Below are 19,805 nucleotides of genomic sequence, written 5' to 3'. Positions count from 1 at the left end.
CTCCTATCCCCACCCACTCTCTTCTGTAGCTTGGTTCTCCTCTCTCTCCTTTCCACCCACTCTCTTCTGTAAGCTTTTGGTTTCTCTCTCTGCATTCTTCTGTCTGTCCCAAACTTTTGTCTCCATCTTTGTTTTTCAATTCTATCCCACCTTTGTCCATCTCCCCCTAATTCTCCCAAATTCTCTCTTTCTATTTCTCTCCCCCTCTCTCTCCCCCTCTCCCCCTCTCTTTCTGCACTTGCAGTGTTTTAATCTGAATTGGCCCATGATTTGCTATGTAAATACGTTGAATTGTGCCAATAAAATTCAAATTCTCCCCACGTCAGATGGAGAAGGCCAACTCTCGTATGAAGCAGCTGAAGCGTCAGCTGGAGGAGGCTGAGGAGGAGGCTACCAGGCAACCCTCCCGTAGGAAACTACAGAGGGAGCTGGATGACGCCACCGGAGGCCAGCGAGGGCCTGACCCGCGAGGTCAGCACACTCAAGAACCGCTAGGTACAGCCTCTCATAACACTCTGTATATACACTTCACATGGTTATTTATGCCTATCGGTGTTCCTCTGCCAGTTTCTTTAAAACAAAGAAGAATACATTCATTGTTATCACTGCCCATACATGTTTCATCAACACACCTATAGATGCAACAGGAACACACACTTTCATAGATCTGTGGGTGGGATAAATGACCATGTATGTACAGTTGAAGTCGGAAGTTTACATACACTTAGTTGGAGTCATTAAAACTCGTTTTTCAACCACTCTGCAAATTTCTTGTTAACAACTATAGTTTTGGCAAGTCGGTTAGGACATCTCTTGTAGCATGACACAAGTAATTTTTCCAACAATTGTTTACAGACAGATTATTTCACTATAAATTCACTGTATCACAATTCCAGTGGGTCAGAAGTTTACATACACTAAGTTGACTGTGCCTTTAAACAGCTTGGAAAATTCCAGAAAATTATGTCATGGCTTTAGAAGCTTCTGATAGGCTAATTGACAAATTTGAGTCAATTGGAGGTTATCTGTGGATGTATTTCAAGGCCAACCTTCAAACTCAGTGACTCTTTGCTTGACATCATGGAAAATCAAAAGAAATCAGCCAAGACCTCAGAATTCTTTTTTGTAGACCTCCACAAGTCGGTTCATCCTTGGGAGCAATTTCCAAACGCTGAAGGTACCCACGTTCATCTGTACAAACAATAGTACGCAAGTATAAACGCCATGGGACCACGCAGCCGTCATACCGCTCAGGAGGAGACGTGTTCTGTCTCCTGTAGATGAACATACTTTGGTGCGAAAAGTGCAAATCAATCCAGAAAACAGCAAAGGACCTTGTGAAGATGCTGGAGGAAACAGTTTACAAAAGTATCTATTATCCACAGTAAAACAAGTCCTATATCGACATAACCTGACAGGCCGCTTAGTTGGAAGAAGCCACTGCTCCATAACCGCCATAAAAAAAGCCAGACTACGGTTGCAGCTGCACAGGGGACAAAAGATTTTTGGAGAAATGTAATCTGGTCTGATGAAACAAAAAATATACTATTTGGCCATAATGACCATCGTTATGTTTGGAGGAAAAGGGGGAGGCTTGCAAGCGGAAAGAACACCATCCAAACCGTGAAGCACAGAGGTGGCAGCATCATGTTGTGGGGTGCTTTGCTGCAGGAAGGGTCTGGTGCACTTCACAAAATAGATGGCATCATGAGGAAAGGGAAAATTATGTGATATATTGAAGCAACATCTCAAGACATCAGTCAGGAAGTTAAAGCTTGGTCGCAAAATGGGTCTTCCAAATGGACAATGACCCCAAGCATACTTCCAAAGTTGTGGCAAAATGGCTTAAGGACAACAAAGTCAAGGTATTGGAGGGGCCATACAAAGCCCTGACCTCAATCCCTATAGAACAATTTGTGGGCACACCTGAAAAAGTGTGTGCGAGCAAGGAGGCCTACAAACCTTGACTCAGTTACACATCTCTGTCAGGAGGAATGGGCCAAAATTCACCCAACTTATTGTGGGAAGCTTGTGGAAGGCTAACCAAAACGTTTGACCCAGTTAAATTAAGCTCACCAAATACTAATTGAGTGTATGTAAACTTCTGACCCACTGGGAATGTGATGAAAGAAAATAAAAGCTGAAAATAAATAATTCTCTCTACTATTATTCTGACATTTCAAATAAAGTGGTGATCTAACTGACCGAAGACAGGTAATTTTTATTACGATTAAATGTCAGGAATTGTGAAAAACTGAGTTTAAATGTATTTGGCAAGGTGTATGTAAACTTGCGACTTCAACTGTATTTTCCTGTCGTCCTCAGGCGTGGAGGCCCCATCAAGCTTCTCGTCTAGCCGTTCAGGCCGCAGCCGGCAGCTCCAGATCGACGGAACCTCCGTGACAATTCTGATGACGACGCCGACAGCCGCGCCAGCGACCACAACGACACGCAAGCCTCCAACCAGACCGAATAAGACGCTCCTGCTAATCCTACCAACCCTATCGATTAGCCAGCCTGGCAGCATAGTGACTACGCAGCATAGTGACTACACACCTCAGCCTCTCCATCTGTTCCTGTCCACAGTCAACAGCAGGGAGAACCAGGGTCCTGTTCATTAGGCACCAAACAGAAGAAAACAGTCCGAAACAGGGAGGGACTACCTGGATTTTGGTCCAATAAGAACCACTTGTTTTCATTTTCCGTTGAAAGACTTTTTCAACGTTTTTTCTACAGTGTGTTCTAACGAATACGACCCAGACCACCCAACCCCCAGAAATGCTCCCTTCCTGGGGATGACAAAACAATTACTCCCACTTGAGCGGCTTACTCTGCCTTACTCTAACAATATTCCTACTCTACTCTGGCCTTAGCTGCTCGGCCCGGCGAGTGTCCCAACGATCTTAATATAGTCCTCCCTAGGCGTGGAATTATGTGCTCCGCTTAAATGAGTATATAAACTTATGTACAAGTGCTTTTTACTCATGAACTATGCGTGTGTGTCACCAAATGTAAAGCCATCATCTCTTCCCTAGCTTAAAGCAGACCTAACAAAACTCTGTCCTCTCCGATGATAGTTCTATTCAACAGTAGGTCAGAGGTCAATGGACTGCCTCCGCTTCCCTCATTGCATGAGTCTCTTCCTGATGTACAGACTATTGTTCCGCTTCCAAACACTACAATGAAACAAGATYGTGGATTCACACAGTCTGACCTGTTCTGGGAGAAAAACATGGAATGGAAAGGACGTTTTAACTGTGAAAYGCTTTTCTCCACTTGCTACAGCATCTCGTCACAACTCTTTAAAAACAATTGCTAACTGACTTCTTATAGGAATCGCATAGGTCATGATTGACGTTTTTTGTTGTTGTATTTTGACCAATTGGAACACAATTTTTCCTGTTGTTCAGGAAGAAGGGTTGAAGGCAGTGAAGTGTGGTATGCTTAGATAGATGGTCGCTGGCGTACGTTTTACAGAGAATCGCTGGGAAATTGCACGTAACTGCACAATGAGTGTTCATATGCCCCTGTAACTGGAGCCAGGAAACCCCAAGCTTCTCTCTGAGTGGTCACATAATGTACAATACTAATGTTGAGAGCTTCGATTGAACGTGTAGTTTGACTAGCTAAAGCCTACCGCTCAGAGCAAGGGGGGCCCGTCATCTCACTGTGTTTGTGCCATGGTTTGGTTGTAAAGTAGGACCCCTAACTCTCTTTTATAATACGCTGACACACCAACTACCAAGCACTTAGTATTCCTAGATATAACAGCCTTCTACTGGGGATAGCATCTCAAAGCTCTGAAACTATTAAGCCACTCTTAACGTCCCAGAATGTCCATATCCATCAGCGCTCGCTATTCTTCCTTTGGCATCTCTGTTCAGTATTAAAAGAGGGTAATGTATGGAAACTGCCACTTTCATMTGWCTTTTACTCCAGTGTTAGCTCGGCTGTAATGACATGTTTCTTTAAAGTGCCTTAGACACTAGATAAGAGCATTAGTGGGTAATGCACGGTGAGCACCTGTATTAAACATGAAGACGTGTAGGTGTGCTGTACGTGTTACATAAAAACGAGGCAAACCTGGTGAACGGAAAACAAACACWACTTTTTCTTCTTCTAACCGTTCCTTCGTCTTGTGTATTTTTTCTGTGTGTCGTATCATACCCAGTGCGCACCTCCTCTCCCGTTCATATACCTGTAGCAATGTCTCCATAGGTGGCGTGTGTGTGGGTCACAAATCAGTGCTACTATTAACTYTGTGAGATGTGGAGCCTTCTGCTCCCCCTTCAAGAGCAGAATGTGATTTCATTTGGTTAAAAGCTTTAACATCCATGATGTAGTTTTACTTGTATTATTATTATTATTCTCAGACTGGCTGTTGACGACCAGGCTTTCATTACAACTTCAAATACCCCCCCCTCCCCATTTTATTTCTTGTATGCCTCCTGTATTTCTAGACTACAGTGATTTTTTTGTAAAAGAAAATAAAGCATATTCATTGTAGAAATAACGTGATTCCACTTTGTCCTGAGCGGAGGAGCCCCTAGAGACTTTCAATTCAGTCATGCATGTTTCTCTCCTCAAATCGGAGAGCACAGAGGGTAGCTATGCCTGAAGGGCCTGGACAGATATGATGGGTTGTTTAGGGAAGTGGTCTAAATTCAGTAAGGAGTTGGGAAAAGTTAGAAAACAAAAACGACTCTGTGATTTGAACCAGGGACCTGCTGCAGATGGCAACCCAAATGTAATACTCTCCACCAGCTGCGGGGCATGCAACATCATTGGCCTAGCCAGAAACCTGTCAGGTGGGCCTGCATAAATTTGGGCAGCTAACTTCCTGCAATTTTGCCATTGGGCAGAGGAAAATGTGCTGTTTTATAGCTCATCTCATGCTATTCTACACATTTTGCCATGAGGCTGAGAGAAAATGTAGCATTTTTAAGGCTAATTACAGGTAAAATATAGGTGTGTTGACTGATAAAGGTACTGGATTATGAGTTGTCTTGTTTGATAAATGAACAAATGAAATAGGCAGTAGCATGGTGATTATAGCCATGGAAGCACAGTGGCAAATGGCTCAATGCAGTCATATTCATGGTTTATTGGGGGTGTGGCTTTCAGTTAGTTAATTTTGGCAACCCATCCAGGGAGAGTGAATGTAAATCCAGGTAATCTGTTCTGTTATATTTAATCGAATCTGACTAACCCAATGCATTGCTTGCTATGAATTCTATCTGACGGTGTTTGCATATTTAGGTAAAAAGACAATGTCCCGTTTGGAACATTTTACAAGTAAAGAGCAGATTTGTTTTTGTTGCTCAATCTGAGTGTGTGTCCTGGGCAGGTGAGTGGAAGGGCTCTACCGCATGGCTTTCACCTGTCCAGTCATTTCTAATCAGTTACTTCAAGGGAGGAACAAACAATTCACTTTTTAAAGAATCCAAACCGGGCKAAGATTTGGGAAAACTCCAGAGCCTTCCACATAGCTAGGGCCTGTTGTTACCTGGAAACCACCGGCATGGGTGAGAAAGGTCAAAGAGCAACAAGTGTAATGATGTATTTTGACAGTGAGGGCTTGATTCCATTCATTTGAAGATCCGTGATACAGCGCGATTGAGGTTTAAAGGCAATGTCTCCYCATTTGCAGMAGACTGCATTCACAGTAAACYCTGCTGATGTCCACTCAATAGGAAATGACCTTTAAATTTCAACCGCATTGTAGCACGGATCTTCAGCCTTATGGATTGAATCGAGCCCTGACCTTTCCAGAGTACAGAAAGTGAACACGAATGTTGACATCATTGAGGGACTGTACAAAACATGGACTTCTGATAAATGTCTGATTTGTTTTTATTGCAACGTGTCTTCACGTGGGGCTCCCAAGTGGCGCAGCGGTCTAAGGCACTGCATCTCAGTGCAAGAGGCTTCACTACAGTCCCTGGTTCGAATCCAGGCTGTATCACATCAGCCGTGATTGGGAGTGCRATAGGGCGGTGCACAATTGGACCAGCGTTGGCTGGGGTAGGCTGTCATTGTGAATAAGAATTTGTTCTTAACTGACTTGCCTAGTTAAAGGTTAAAAAAATGAAAAGGCTCTATTCAATCTGAAGRGTTACAGTTCACACACTACAAATGTAAAGGTAAATTCTGATTGAGCTGGCAATCGGAAATGACCTTTAAGGCTGGAACATTCTCTTTAAATGAACCTCCGCAATACGGATTGAATAGAGCCCTTACTTCCTTTAACAGGTGTCTCGAGTGTGTCGTTTTGCCCTACCTTCAGAACTAGAAGTGTTCTTTTGAAAGACATCGGTCACAATGGAGGACGGAAGACAGGAAATGACTCGGGACCTATTGAAAACCAACGGTATTTTATTCCATAAATCAACACACAAAAATAATCTACAAAAGAGACCGAATTAAGTAACCAGTTACCATGAAATGTAATCTTTACCCGCCCCAAAAGCACAAAAGCTTTAAAATATCACCTCCCTGCTCCAGTCACAGAAAGAAACAACTTTTCACCATGACATCCTGACAGACCACAGACCGACAACACTCATGGGTACATTTCAAAGAGAATGATAGGAACACACGCACACTGACCAAGGCACCCCATCTATATGCTAGGAAACTCATCTTTGGCACCATTCTTGGTGCAGTTGGTCGACATTCATACTGACATTGGAAGGAGGGACGAAGGATGATAAGAGATGGACAGAGGCAAGAAAGCCAGAGGTCCCTCCCCTCTGACCTTCTCCCCCAATGGGTTTTGAGAAGAAGACTAGGAGAGAGGAAGTGAGGAGTAATGCTATTGAGATCTTCCCAGATATAGGAAGAGAGTAAGGAAGAACAGTTTCCAGAGAGGTATTCAGTAGGTGAGAAGGGAGAGTTCTTTAGATGGGAAAAAAGACTCAAGACGTACGTACACACAAACATTCACAACTCCCAGAAATACATTGACAGCTGAGTAAGAGGTTGAAAGCCAAGCGACGACTTGCACTTTTGCATTGAAGCATTTATAGTCCTGCATAGTTCTTTAATGAAACTTACAAACTAAGGCGTTTTGTCGTGTTGAGTTTTGTGTGTTTGAGTTGATAAGCGTTTTTTTTTTTACAAAGTAAATTAATTACAATTTAAAAAAAAGTTCAAGTAGGCTACAATCTCGCATCTCTGTCCCCTCTCTCACCCTCCAAGAGGAGTCTAGCTTTTACAGTTCAAGTTTTTTCTCCAGACAAGGTCCAGTGTGATTACACAGCACCAAAGACACGCTGAACAAGAGAGGGGAATACTCACTCTCTCAAACACACAACAGAGAAAAGGGGATATGCAATTCGCACATTCACACAGCACAGACTGGCCTGGAAAGAAAATACAATATATAATATATGTAGGTTGTGTACACACACATTCAATCTCACCGGCACACACATACCTCTAAATATATATTTTTTTATCCCTGTGTAAATGACAAATAATTTATCAATATTTATATTAGCTATACTACCTTAACAGTCAGTTGTGGGGAGCAGAGGCGACTTTAAAACAGTACAACTCAATGGACACACCATCTCACATCGGAGACAAGTTAACAACTACCTTTCTCAGAGAGTCAAGACAACGACCAAAAAATAATTTATACTCAAATCTGCTTTAGACGAGAAAAAATATAAACAGACTTAAATTCGAATTAAATTACTTCGCTAACAGCGTATTCCCTCTCCTGGGTGGTTTTCATTAAGGAACGGACACACTGGTAGCGTTTGCAGGCAGAGACTACTTAGCACCTCTGAACAGAGTGCTAGCCGTAATTTGCAAACTGATTCTACATGTAGAATCGAGCGAAAATGTCAGCAATCAGACCCTCACTGGCGGGGTGGTCRGTAAAACAGACRGCACCGAACGACCGGCAGATAGATCGACATTCGTTGCGGTATGTGCGCTCCGTTGGTACACAACATAGCAAAACGCTTTTTAAACGAAAACGAGTGTTCAGGCAGTCCGTCCTTGTTTCTGTATTTTTTTTTCTACGTTTGGAGCCTAATGAATACAACCCTGTCCTCATTCCACAGTGATAAAGGTCGGTCATGTAAACATGTTGACAAGAAAAAAATATAAGGAAAAAAGTTTCATTATCATTCACCCCAGGTCCATTTTATACCCAGTAATCATAAAAATARAGTTAAATTAAAGTCATAAATTGTCATGGTGAGGGGGAATTGATTCTTCAGGTCCATATTGAGGGAAGAAGGCTCCTCCCCCCTGTATTATTACATKATTGTGTCCATCTGTCCAATCAAAGTGTTCCTAGTGGATGTCTCGATGTCACTCTCTGTCCTCCGTCTCTATTGGTCAGTGGGACTTCCTCTTCATGTCGCCACCCTGGCTTTGGTTCGCATCTGAGGAAGGGGGGGTTCAAATAATTGGGTAAATGTGTAAATACAAGAAGATGCAGAAACATACCAAACACCCAACACACATGCTTCATCGACAGAAGAGGAAGTGTTAACCTAGTCATGCAGTAACACAGGTATGCAGACCACCACTAACACTGAAGCAAGCAGACAGGTTGGGAAAGAAGATTTTACAGCCAAACAGTGAGTGAGCGATATCAACATGACGCAGGGAATGACAACAACACAAATGGAGGAAGGGAAGAGGGAGGTAAGGGAGGAGGAGAGAAGCACGGGAGGAGGAGGTGTGAAGTTTACCTGAGAAAGCAAGCTGCAAGTGAGGAGGTAGAGCAGCCTGTGACCCTGACTGGAGACTCTTATACAGATCTGAGGAGAGATGGAGGGAGGGATGGACAGAGGAGAAGAAAGAGTGAGGAGGTAAAAAAAAMGGAAGAATGGAGAGGGGGAAGGGGTTGAGGAGAATAAAGGTGAGAAAAGGAACATTAAAAGATGAAAGTAGAATTTGAGTAAAGCATCACAGGAGTGAAGGAAGGAGAGGATGGATGGATGATGGACGGAGGGGGAGAAGGAGGGAGGGATTGGATGAGAAAACGAGACAGGCAGGGCAAGAGGGTTACAGTGAGAGAGCTGATATGGATCCACAGCACGCACACACACACTGCACACCACAACACTGACCATGAGTAACACAAACTAAGACTAGATGAATCTCAAGGGACCACAAACAAATCTAACTGCGGCTCCATTTATTTTGCCATCTTAATAAACACTGATTRTCTTTGTCATTTGATCAAATTCATCCAATAAAATGTCATACTATTGAAGTAGTAAATTCTAAAGACCTTTACCACATCATGATGTACAGTACAGACRTTTTCAGTGGAATTAAGAGCCCTAYAKYTTCTACTGAACCGTAGAGAACAGAGAGAACAAATGCTTTATTTTTGATCCTATARATTTGCATGCCCGGTGCTTTGAAAGATCACAGTCTTGTGGAGCCACTGCCAGTTGGGCACCAGTTGCCACTTACTCACCCATTAAGTCGCTCTGTGAGAGGCTGTATCCTGAGTTGGCGCCCGTGCCCAGGCCGCTGACCCCCGGGGCTCCAGGAGGAGTGAAGTTGAGCAGCGAGGGGAACTGGAAGGGCAGTGAGACGGGCACCAGCCCCCCCAACATGCCAAAGCCAAGTGGTCCGCCCAAGAGGGGACTGCCAGCTGACACCTGGGGGGGCCCCCGGGGCTCCAGGAGGAGTGAAGTTGAGCAGCGAGGGGAACTGGAAGGGCAGTGAGACGGGCACCAGCCCCCCCAACATGCCAAAGCCAAGTGGTCCGCCCAAGAGGGGACTGCCAGCTGACACCTGGGGGGGAAGAGAAAGAGAGAGAGGGAGAGAGAGAAGGGATCAGGTGACATGTAAGGTGCCTGACACAATCTCTTCCCTTCTCTTCTGTTCTGACTACTTGGCCAAGTCTTTGCAGAACATACTCAAAACTCTAGCGAGACAAATGCAGTCAGTATCTAAGAGGTACTCTTGATCCTGTTTTTCACTCTTCTTGACACTTTTTCTGGTCGCCTGTGATTGGCTGACTCACCTGCGTCAGGTGTGAGGTGACGGAGGGTGTGGCCATGGTTACCGTGGGCACCCGGCTGCCTACAGCCTTGGATCCGCCCACGGCCCTCTGTCTCTGTCCGTGACTGGTCGAGACCGTGCCGGAGGGGGAGGGGCTGTTGTCCGGGCAACTGGTGACGGGCGACATGCGCATGGGGCTGCTGTTGGAGCTAGCGCTGCTAACGCTACTACTGCTAATGACACACGGACCCTTCTGGCTCCCCGCGAAGCTATAACTGCCCTGGCCCGACTTTACCTGACCCCCACCTTGGACACTAAATGGGGGGCGGAAGCCYGCAGTCTTGGGGGACTGGTACTGGAGAGGGCTGGAGATCATTTGAGAGTGAGAGAGGAGGTTGAAGAGGAGGGGAAGGGAGGAGATGGAGGAGGGTGGGGGCGGGGGGGCGAGGGGTGAGCTTGATGATGGGGAGGAGTTGTTGCTGTGGGAGGACTTGTGTGAGGGTTGCCTGCATGGGGGTGATGAAGTTGGACTGGTGGTGGGGCTTTGGATTTGCCCTGGTGGTGGAAGGGGACTGGGAGGGTGAAGAGCCCACCGTGGAGGTGAGGTAGGAGGGTTGCTGGGGGCTCTTGGAGTTGAGCTGCTGGGGGCTCTTGGAGTTGAGCTGCTGGGGTGTTGAGTGGGAGTTGGTGGCACGGGACTGAGGGGAGGAGGAGGGAATGTTCTCATCATGGCACCGCCGTTACTGCTGTTGTTGGCTTTGACACTGTTCTTCCCAGTCCTGGTATTGCCACCACCATGCCCAGGGCGACCTTCTGATGGGGGGGAGGAGCGGAGAGCTGTGGGAGGGGGCCGCTGCTTGGTTGGGCGGGAGGGGGACGACGGTGGGTGGAGCTTACTCCCTCCGGTCATGCCCCTTGCCTGTGAGTGGCGGTTCGCACATGCTACATTGTGTTCTGAGTCTGTCCCATAGAGCCTGCCCCTTTCATCACGCCGTACACTCCGTCGGCGCCACGAGACACCAACGTGGCCCCCGCGAGCTGCATGCGAGCCGCCGACGCCGTGGAAGTGGAGGAGAGGTAGATAGCCGTGGTCTTAATGTTGGCCATCGATGGCATCGTCACCGTCGTCGACGATTGGCGTTTATCTTGGAAAAGAGAATGTGAGGTGAGTTGGGAAGACGAGGGGGGAGTAGTGAGGTGTGATGGAGGGGGGGGAGGAGTTGGGGAACTGGAAGGCGGAGGGGAGAGGGGGGAGGTGAGGGTGAGGTCAGTGACGCTGCCGTGGGGACCCAGGCCCTTGGCGGCTTGGCTGAGGAAGGCGAGGGCGTGGGAGACGGAATCCAGGGAGGGGGCGCGGAGGTCCTCGTCCAGCGAGTCGGACAGGGCAGATGGGCTCCGAGGGGACGAGCAGGTCCTCGGGCCTGGATGACGGAGGGGTGGAGGGGACCGTGGGAGAGAAGGGTGGTGGCCGGTGGGAGATTGGCCTCTGCTGGATCCATTGGCCCTCCTGGAACACAGGGAAAGGACAAAGGTTTCGCATTAAGACCCGCATCAGAACATATGGCACCGCAAGAAATACCAAATAACCATCTATAGAAAAGGTTACAAATGTCAATTGCGAGCGAAGAGATGTCACTCACCTTTGCTTTAGCCCTGGGTGGGGGACATCCTTTTCTTGGACCCTGGACAGAGAAACCAATGTGTGTGTAAGTTAACATCCGCCACCAGGAATGCTAATCCATCTGTCAATCGATCTTCTGTTTCTTCAGATTCTGTACATCTTCTATCCATATAGTCTATACATCCATCACATACTGTGTGTGTGTCTATATAGTTTTCCCCCTCATCAATCTACAATCTACCCCATTATCACAAAGCAAAAACAGGTAAACGGAAAATAACTGTTTACATAAGTATTCAGACCCTTTACTCAGTACTTTGTTGAAGCACCTTTGGCAGTGATTACAGCCTCGAGTCTTCTTGGGTATGACACTAGAAGCTTGGCACACCTGTATTTAGGGAGTTCTCCCATTCTTCTCTGCGGATCCTGTTGGAAGGTGAACATTCGCCCCAGTCTGAGGTCCTGGCGCTCTGGACAGGTTTTCATTAAGGATCTCTTTGCTCCGTTCATCTTTCCCTCGATCCTGACTGGTCTTCCAGTTCCTGTCGCTTAAAAATTCCCCACAGCATGATGCTGCCACCACCATGCTTCACCGTAGGGATGGTGCCAGGTTCCTCCAGACGTAATGCTTGGCATTCAGGCCAAAGAGTTCAATCTTGGTTTCATCAGACCAAGAGAATCGTGTTTCTCATGTGTCTGAGAGTCTTTAGGTGCCTTTTGGCAAACTCCAAGCGGGCGGTCATGTGACTTTTCTGAGGCGTGGCTTCTGTCTGGCCACTCTACCATAAAGGCCTGATTGGTGGAGTGCTGCAGAGATGGTTGTCCTTCTGGAAGGTTTCCCATCTCCATAGAGAAACACCTCCCTGACCAAGGTCCTTCTCCCCTGATAGCTCAGTTTGGTCGTCAGCCAGCTCTAGCAAGAAACTTTGTGGTTTCCAAACTTCTTCCATTTAAGAATGATGGAGGCCACTGTGTTCTTGGGGACCTTCGATGCTGCAAACATTTTTTGGTACCCTTCTCTASATCTGTGCCTCAACAAAATCCTGTCTCGGAGCTCTACGGACAATTCCTTAGACCTCAACGCTTGTTTTTTGCTCTGACATGCAGTGTCAACTGTGCCTTTCCAAATCATGTCCAATCAATATKATTTACCACWGGWMGACTCCAACCAAGTTGTAGAATGATCAAAAATGATCAATGGAAARGGATGTACCTGAGCTCAATTTCGAGTCTCATAGCAAAGGGTCTGAATACTTATGTAAATAAGGTATTTCTGTTTTTCAATTTTGAATAAATTTTCGAAAATTTTCGAAAAACCTGTTTAGACTTTGTCATTATGGGGTAATGTGTGTAAATTGATGAGGAAAAAATTGTATTTCATCAATTTTAAAATAAGGCTGTCACGTAACAAAAGTCAAGGGGTCTGAATACTTTCCGAAGACACTGTTTATTTATACTCCGGACTCAGACATTGCTTGTCCTAATATTTCTGAATCCCATTATTTTACTTTTTAGATTTGTGTGTATTGTTGTTAGATATTACTGCACTGTTGGAGCTGGGAAGACAAGCATTTCGCTCCACCCGCAATAACACCTGCGAAATATGTGTATGCGACCAATAAAATMTGATCTGTCAATCAGGCATATATACAATAAAAGGTATAATTGTCATTATAAAGCCAACTTATTTATAAGGTCCAACTATAGTTGAGATAACTTACATGTTGACAGTGAGGTGACTGTGTACKACACGGCTCTCCTTGAACAGCATCCTGGCCTGCATCCAGCCCTTGGGCCACAGTGGTTTGACCTCGTTCTCCATGAAGGCCTTGAGGTAATCCTCCACGGAGAGAGAGCACTGAGACGACTCCAGTTCATAGCAACTCAACTTCACACGCCACCAGATTACAACAGCAGCGACCTACACACACACACAACACACACAACACACCACACACACACACAACACAACACACACACACACACCACACACACACCACACAGCACACACACCACACACACACACACACACACACAACACACACACACACACACCACACACACTGTAGCACAGAAAAAAGCTTACTAATCAATTATCGTTTCAAATCAGCCATTTTCTGTATGACTTCGCTCGAGAATTTCTTTAGTGTCTAGGCCGGATTACTATAAAAGCACTTTTTGACAACTGACAAATAAATAAGATTTGATTGAGGGCAGTGGATGGGCCGTCACCTGAGCTTGTCGTCCCAGACAAACTTCTTCCGTGGGCCCATCATCCTCTTCCCCGGCTTCCCCTCGTCCTCCTCCTCTGATCCGTTCTTGTCTCCCTCTCCAGGCTGCTGCCTGCTAGGGTCCAACACACACACATCTCAGAACCAACATATTCTACCAACCTCAATATATTCCCGCAGAGGCAGAGAAGCATATAAATGAAAGCAGTTATGAACACAAGCAGAGTAGAGCACTAAAAATAACCAAACAACCGTTATGGATAAGCGATATAGCATTACAGTATACCAGGGGTACTCAACTGCTATTTAAGAAGGTCCGGTCATACAAATTTCCTAGGTGGCTTTAAGAAGGTCAGGATGAATTTTGTCATTTATTGGCGTAGTAACAAACCCCCACCCAACAACTACAAACTGTTCACATCCTTCTTGTTGGTGGAGAGAAAATGTTGCCGCTTTAAAGCTAATTTCCTGCACTTCTATAAATTTTACCATATGATACCTGAGTGAATGACTCAACAAAATCAAATGGGGGCCCGCGGGGGGTCGAGGCCCCTGAGCGTACCCATCTACCTAACATGGGCTATTTGATCAACTGGACATTTCTGACAGGTACTAAATCAAAATAGCTCTCTGTCAGGGAATGACAAACTGCCCAACGCAATACCAAATGTAGAAAAATGACAAATGTAAAGTCGGGACCGGCGGTCTGTATTGACCCCTTTCTGGGTCCGAATCCGGACCGTGGTCCGCCTGTTGAGTTTGGCTGCAGTACACTATGGAGTATTGTAATCTTCTTACTTGGCAGCCTTGACCATGCAGTCCATGTTGTATCGTTGGATCTGCTCGGGCATCACACTGCACACAGCCAGCTTCAGCTTCAGCAGGGGCGTACGCAGACGGTCATCCTGGATGTTGAGGCTAAGCTTCTTGAGGCGTTTGAGCAGGGCCTCCTTATTGCAGGGCACAAAGGCCTCCAGGTGAGAATACACCTCCCCGCGTAGCCCCATCGGCTGCTCCTGCACCTGCAGCTCAATACTGGGGGAGGAGAGAGTGGAGGGAAGGGAGAGGAGCAACAGAGGGAATTAACAGGAGTGAGAGAAAGGAGGGATGGGGAGAGAAAGATGGTAAGCAAGGAAAAGGGATGAGGAAGAGACGACAAAGAATAAAACAATTTGAGCGAGAGAGAAAGATGTTGGGAGAAATTTAGAACAGAGTGAGGGTGAAAAAGCCAGGAAAAAAGATGAACAATCGACTCCAATATCAGCAGTATGACCCATTCAGGGTGGAGACGGAGAGAGATGTACAATGTGTCAAAAGAATGACAAACTCACTCCAGTAGGATGTTATTCATATCTAGGGTGAAGAATTTCTTCCTTCCCTCTTGATCAAACTGACGAGAGGCCTGTGAAGAAAAGAGGTTGGTGAGCATACGGTCTTCCATGGAAAGACGCACAAAAGCAAAAAGGAGCCTTCCGTGTCAGTTTCAAAATGGCTGCATCATCATCTTGACAGTTTTCGCTCATCCTTGAGTTGTCACTCTCTCTTTCTTCTCTCTCCCTTTTGGCCACCAGTTGTCTGTTGCTAGTCTACCTTTCTTTCATGTGTTTTGCTCTCATCCGTTCTTCCTTTCTGCTCTGCTCCTCTCTAACCTCTCCTTGCATTTTTATCAGCCTGTCAAGAAATGCATTACAAATCTTCCAAGAACTGAAACACTATTTGAAGTGATATCATCATGGTTTAAGAAAATGGCTGCCACACATTTCAACTGTACAAAATTCCAGGAAGTTACTCAACAATTAAATCAAGGGATGATCACATAAACATTAAATAACCAAAGAAATAAATCTATGATAAACTGGAAAAGCCCCATCAGTGCGACTCACCGCCCGGAGGTCCTCGATGCGCTTGATGAGGGGGGCAGGCAGGCCGTCAGGGAGCGGAGGTGGGTGTAGGAGACCCCCTGAAACCCCCAGCCCCCTCCCTAACTCGCCCCCACTCGGCTTCGGCCCTGAAACTCCAATTCCCATCAGGCCATTCTCTCTCCCGGGCGTGGCCACGTGCGGATTAGCCGAGCTGTCCAGAAGACTGAAGTCCAGGTCACCCAGAAGATCCTGGAGCTCCTTCTCATTTGCCGAGCCCAGCAGTGACATCATGGCGGGGTCCGCGGTGAGCTCGGCCAATGAGACGTCGTTGTTAGCCGCGTTAGTGTGCAGGTGGGAGTTAGCCAGCAGGTGGTTGGCTCGCGGGGCGTTGGCCACGGAGCTACCCATGCCGGAGTGGGGCGCGGTGGGGTTCATCTTCCTCATCTCCTGCTTCTCCCGGGTGAAGCGGCGCAACATGGCTGCCAAGCACAAGGAGTCCTTCATCAGCTTCTTCCTCTTCTTCTTCTCTGGCCGGTGGATGTTCATCAGAGACGACACTCTGGATCAGAAAGACAAGAGAGAGGGGTGAAGAGGGGAAAGAGAGCGGGAAGAGAGGAGAGGGTGAGAGAAGGAAGAAAGAGGAAGAAGAGAGAAAATAGTGAGGGAAGTTCTGATGTGTAATCACGAAGACAAGAAACCTATAAGCAAGGCCATGTATTTTCAATATGATACAAGGGAAACAACAGTCTCATAATATCTGCTGGTCTATTTCTGGGAATAGGAGTATTTATGGCAGCGGAGTGATCAGCCTATCAGAGCGTAGCTAATGGAGCCTTTGTTAAGGACACTTGGCCTGTCACACAAGCCCACGAGCCATTCAGAGAGAGCATCACAGCGTATCATGTCATAGTCAGACATATCTGTACATGGGTAGGAATGAACAAAAATATATCTATATGATGAATGTGTCTATTGTATTCTATGCTGAAGTGCATACATTTCAATTTCAGTGCACATTTGATAGGGTTTGACACGGGGAGGTATAAGAACGGATTCAAAAACCACTACAAGACATTTTGAGGAATGGTTCGTGCTCAGTTCTATTTGAGAAATATGCATAGAACCACAATGTCCCCTTAGATGATTTGCTCTTACAGCAAGAACAAAATCATCTGAATTATTCAACAACCATTCTATCTCAAATTGTAATTTGTGAAGGTACAGACATGCCTGACAGGCACAAGAAGCAGCGATTTATCCATCCCATTATCCTATCATCTCACCCTGGTTTGGGCACTCTGTTCTTCCGGGGTTTCTTCTCCTCCAAATTGTTTCCTTCTTTCCTCCTTCGTCTCTTGATCACTTGCTCCTCGCCATCCTTCAGCTCCTGCTACCACCGGAAGGCACAGACACAATTCATGAAAAACCAAAACAACCAGTTGGATAAACACAAATAAAGCAGGTTTGTCATACTCCTATCAGGGATGGGGTCAATTATTCTCATCAATTCAGTAAGTAGACAAAAATTCATTGATTTTTTTCATTGATTTTGAATGAATTAGAATTTCTGTTTACTTCCTGAATTGACATCACTGAAATGGAATTGACCCCAACTGACTAATATAGTGTAATTTCACTGTATACAATACTTCATGCCAGTATCCCACCCTTACTCTGGGTTTGACATCCTTGCCCCCGTCCTCTCCCTCTGACTCGGAAGCAGCTCTGAACTGCAACGTGCCCGTGTTGATGTAGAACCCTCCCAGCTTGGTAGTCAGGGAGGCCGGGACCAGCTCGTCATACTGTCACACAAAACAAAATGGCAGCCGTTACATTCATAGCACACAGGAGAGAGCATAGATGCAGAACACAGAGTAACTTCAATGAGTCTCTGACAAAAAAACAACAACATGTCACTGTGGTGGATGTAGGTTAGTATTTATGGGGTGAGGTTGATTGCTTGTGCAAATTTGTGCTGTGGTTGATTGACAGTCTTAAGCATGCTCCAAACAGGAAGCGAAACTCCAGAGCAAAGTTCGCCAGAATAGAGCAGATTCCTATTTTCTCCGCCTATAATACAGCCTAACATGCCTTCTCCACATGAAGGGATGTAAAAGGTAAAAAAAGGGGATACTTACAGCCTCTGAGTTGTCAATAAAAGGGTCAGTCTCGTCGTAGCCGAAGCCTATGTCAATCAGATCCTGCATTCTATCCTTCCTCTTCTTCTTTCCTGCTGCATTTGCATTGCCCTGTGTCACAGGCGATACATACTTTCACATGTACATACTGTATAACCAGTGGTCATAAATGAGAGAAAAAATGGCTTATAACCAGATATAACAGGCTTATAACTTAATACAACTAGCTATTAACCAGATAAAAAAGTCAAACTAATCTTAAAACTCGTATCTTATAAGTGGAGTTATTAGAGCACAAAGTTTTACCACGGCTCCAAAAAATAACATACATATTTGTTCTCAAACTTCTTGGCCAGGGCCTCCACCTGCAGTCGTTCTTTCTCGTCATCGTTGAAATGGTCGCTAGGGTCAAGGGCAGGAGGCAGGATAAAAAGAGTTGGAGTCTGAGTTGGAGCTGGAGGAGGAGTGATCTTTTTTGCCTAGAAAGGGGGGGGGGGAATGGGTGAAGAAAAGTGTAACTACTGGAAAAGAAATGGACTTACCCACAATAAACAAACAATGAACAAAGTAACAAATAATATTGTGTTGTTATTGTACCGGATGAAAAGCATATTGTCATGCAAGCATATTGCCCAAATAGCATTGGTGAGGAAGCATTTGTATTTAGATTTACAGCTGGTTTATAAAGTAGTAGTATCACTAGTAATTACAAGTTTGAGAACAATATATTATATATTCAGCATAATCGCTATGCGAATATGTAACAAAAAAAAAGAGTAAACTACTGTACCATGCAATGATGTCTGTACACACCACTGAGTGTCTTGATAACATAATACCGATATTTGCATAACTCGCTTTAGGCTACATCCTTGTACTTCCAAACCTACTCCATCTATTCAGCACTGACTGATCATCAATATATCACCCATAGGAGGCTAAACTCAACTGTACTGGGGCACTTATTCTACGTGCCATATTAATGGCTGTATGGCTGGTGTAAACTAACAAGAGAGTTGGCAAGTGAACAAGAACAGGAAATAGGTAGCGCCAGACAACCTTTATCACTGCATGTGCATAAGGCGTGCCTACAACTGTAATGACGTGCCGTTCGAGTTGAGTACCAAGTGATTTGAGTGAACGGCTTAATGAATGGCTGAGTTAGGGTCTTTTGTGTGATGTCCGTGACTAGTAATTTCCTCCCACCGACCACGCTAGTCCGTGGAAAGAAAAGATACACGCACTTTCATATCCTATCTTTTAACAAGTCCCCACTAACCAAGTTAATAAAATCAACTGGTGTTGATCCATGTCTTTCTTGGCCAAACAGAAGGAGTCATACCTGGATGTTTTGGATGAGTTCGCTGTAGTTAAACTCGGCCGACGATTGATCGCTGGGCTCGGACAGAGATAGGTTCAATCGTACGGTAATCCGTTTTCCTTCAGCGTTGTCCTTGTCACTACTAGTTTTGCCGAAAAGCCCACCGCTACCATCTGCCCCGGACGCTTTCGTATCGCCCTCACCATCCGCATCCAAGTCGATGTCGGCCTCGTCATCCTCCAACCGGCGTTTCCTAGTCTCCGTGGCTGATCCAGCAGCGAAGGCCGAGAGGGTGACAAATTGTACTTTTCTCGGTTCGGCCATTTGGATGTGCTGCCTGTCTGAACCTCGCTTCGGACAGACAGCGACAGCGCGAGCTACTTCGCGAAACTACTTCAAATTMGKYAATTGAAGGGGTTTGCGCGAAAATGCWATGMCTATTTAGTGGCTAATAAGATGTAAGGGGGTCATCCGCACAATTCGATTTGAATTTCAGGGGATGAGATGGTCGGGGAAAAGTTGTTTTTTCGGTAGCTACTTGCATCCTCAATTGCTATGGGATCGAGACATTCAAGGTGGCCATCTTGGATTTCAGGAGTAAATAAAATATCAGAGAGGTCACTGGGCCTGCGCGCACAGACAAAACGG

The 19,805-nt window shown here is 45.7% G+C and overlaps 2 pseudogenes; one reads left to right on the top strand and one right to left on the bottom strand.

Annotated features, from left to right (window-relative positions):
* Nucleotides 1-3,201, top strand: part of LOC111963223 (myosin-10-like) — a 99,450-nt pseudogene extending 96,249 nt beyond the window's left edge.
* Nucleotides 3,202-6,355: 3,154 nt separating this feature from the next.
* LOC111962391 (ubinuclein-2-like) lies at nt 6,356-19,764 on the bottom strand (annotated as a pseudogene).
* Between the last annotated feature and the right edge of the window lie 41 nt (nt 19,765-19,805).

The sequence above is a fragment of the Salvelinus sp. IW2-2015 genome, linkage group LG1 (assembly GCF_002910315.2).
Source record: "Salvelinus sp. IW2-2015 linkage group LG1, ASM291031v2, whole genome shotgun sequence".
Lineage (NCBI taxonomy): Eukaryota > Metazoa > Chordata > Actinopteri > Salmoniformes > Salmonidae > Salvelinus > Salvelinus sp. IW2-2015.
Note: the sequence above shows the minus strand (reverse complement) of the source record. Positions and strands in the feature narration are given on the sequence as shown.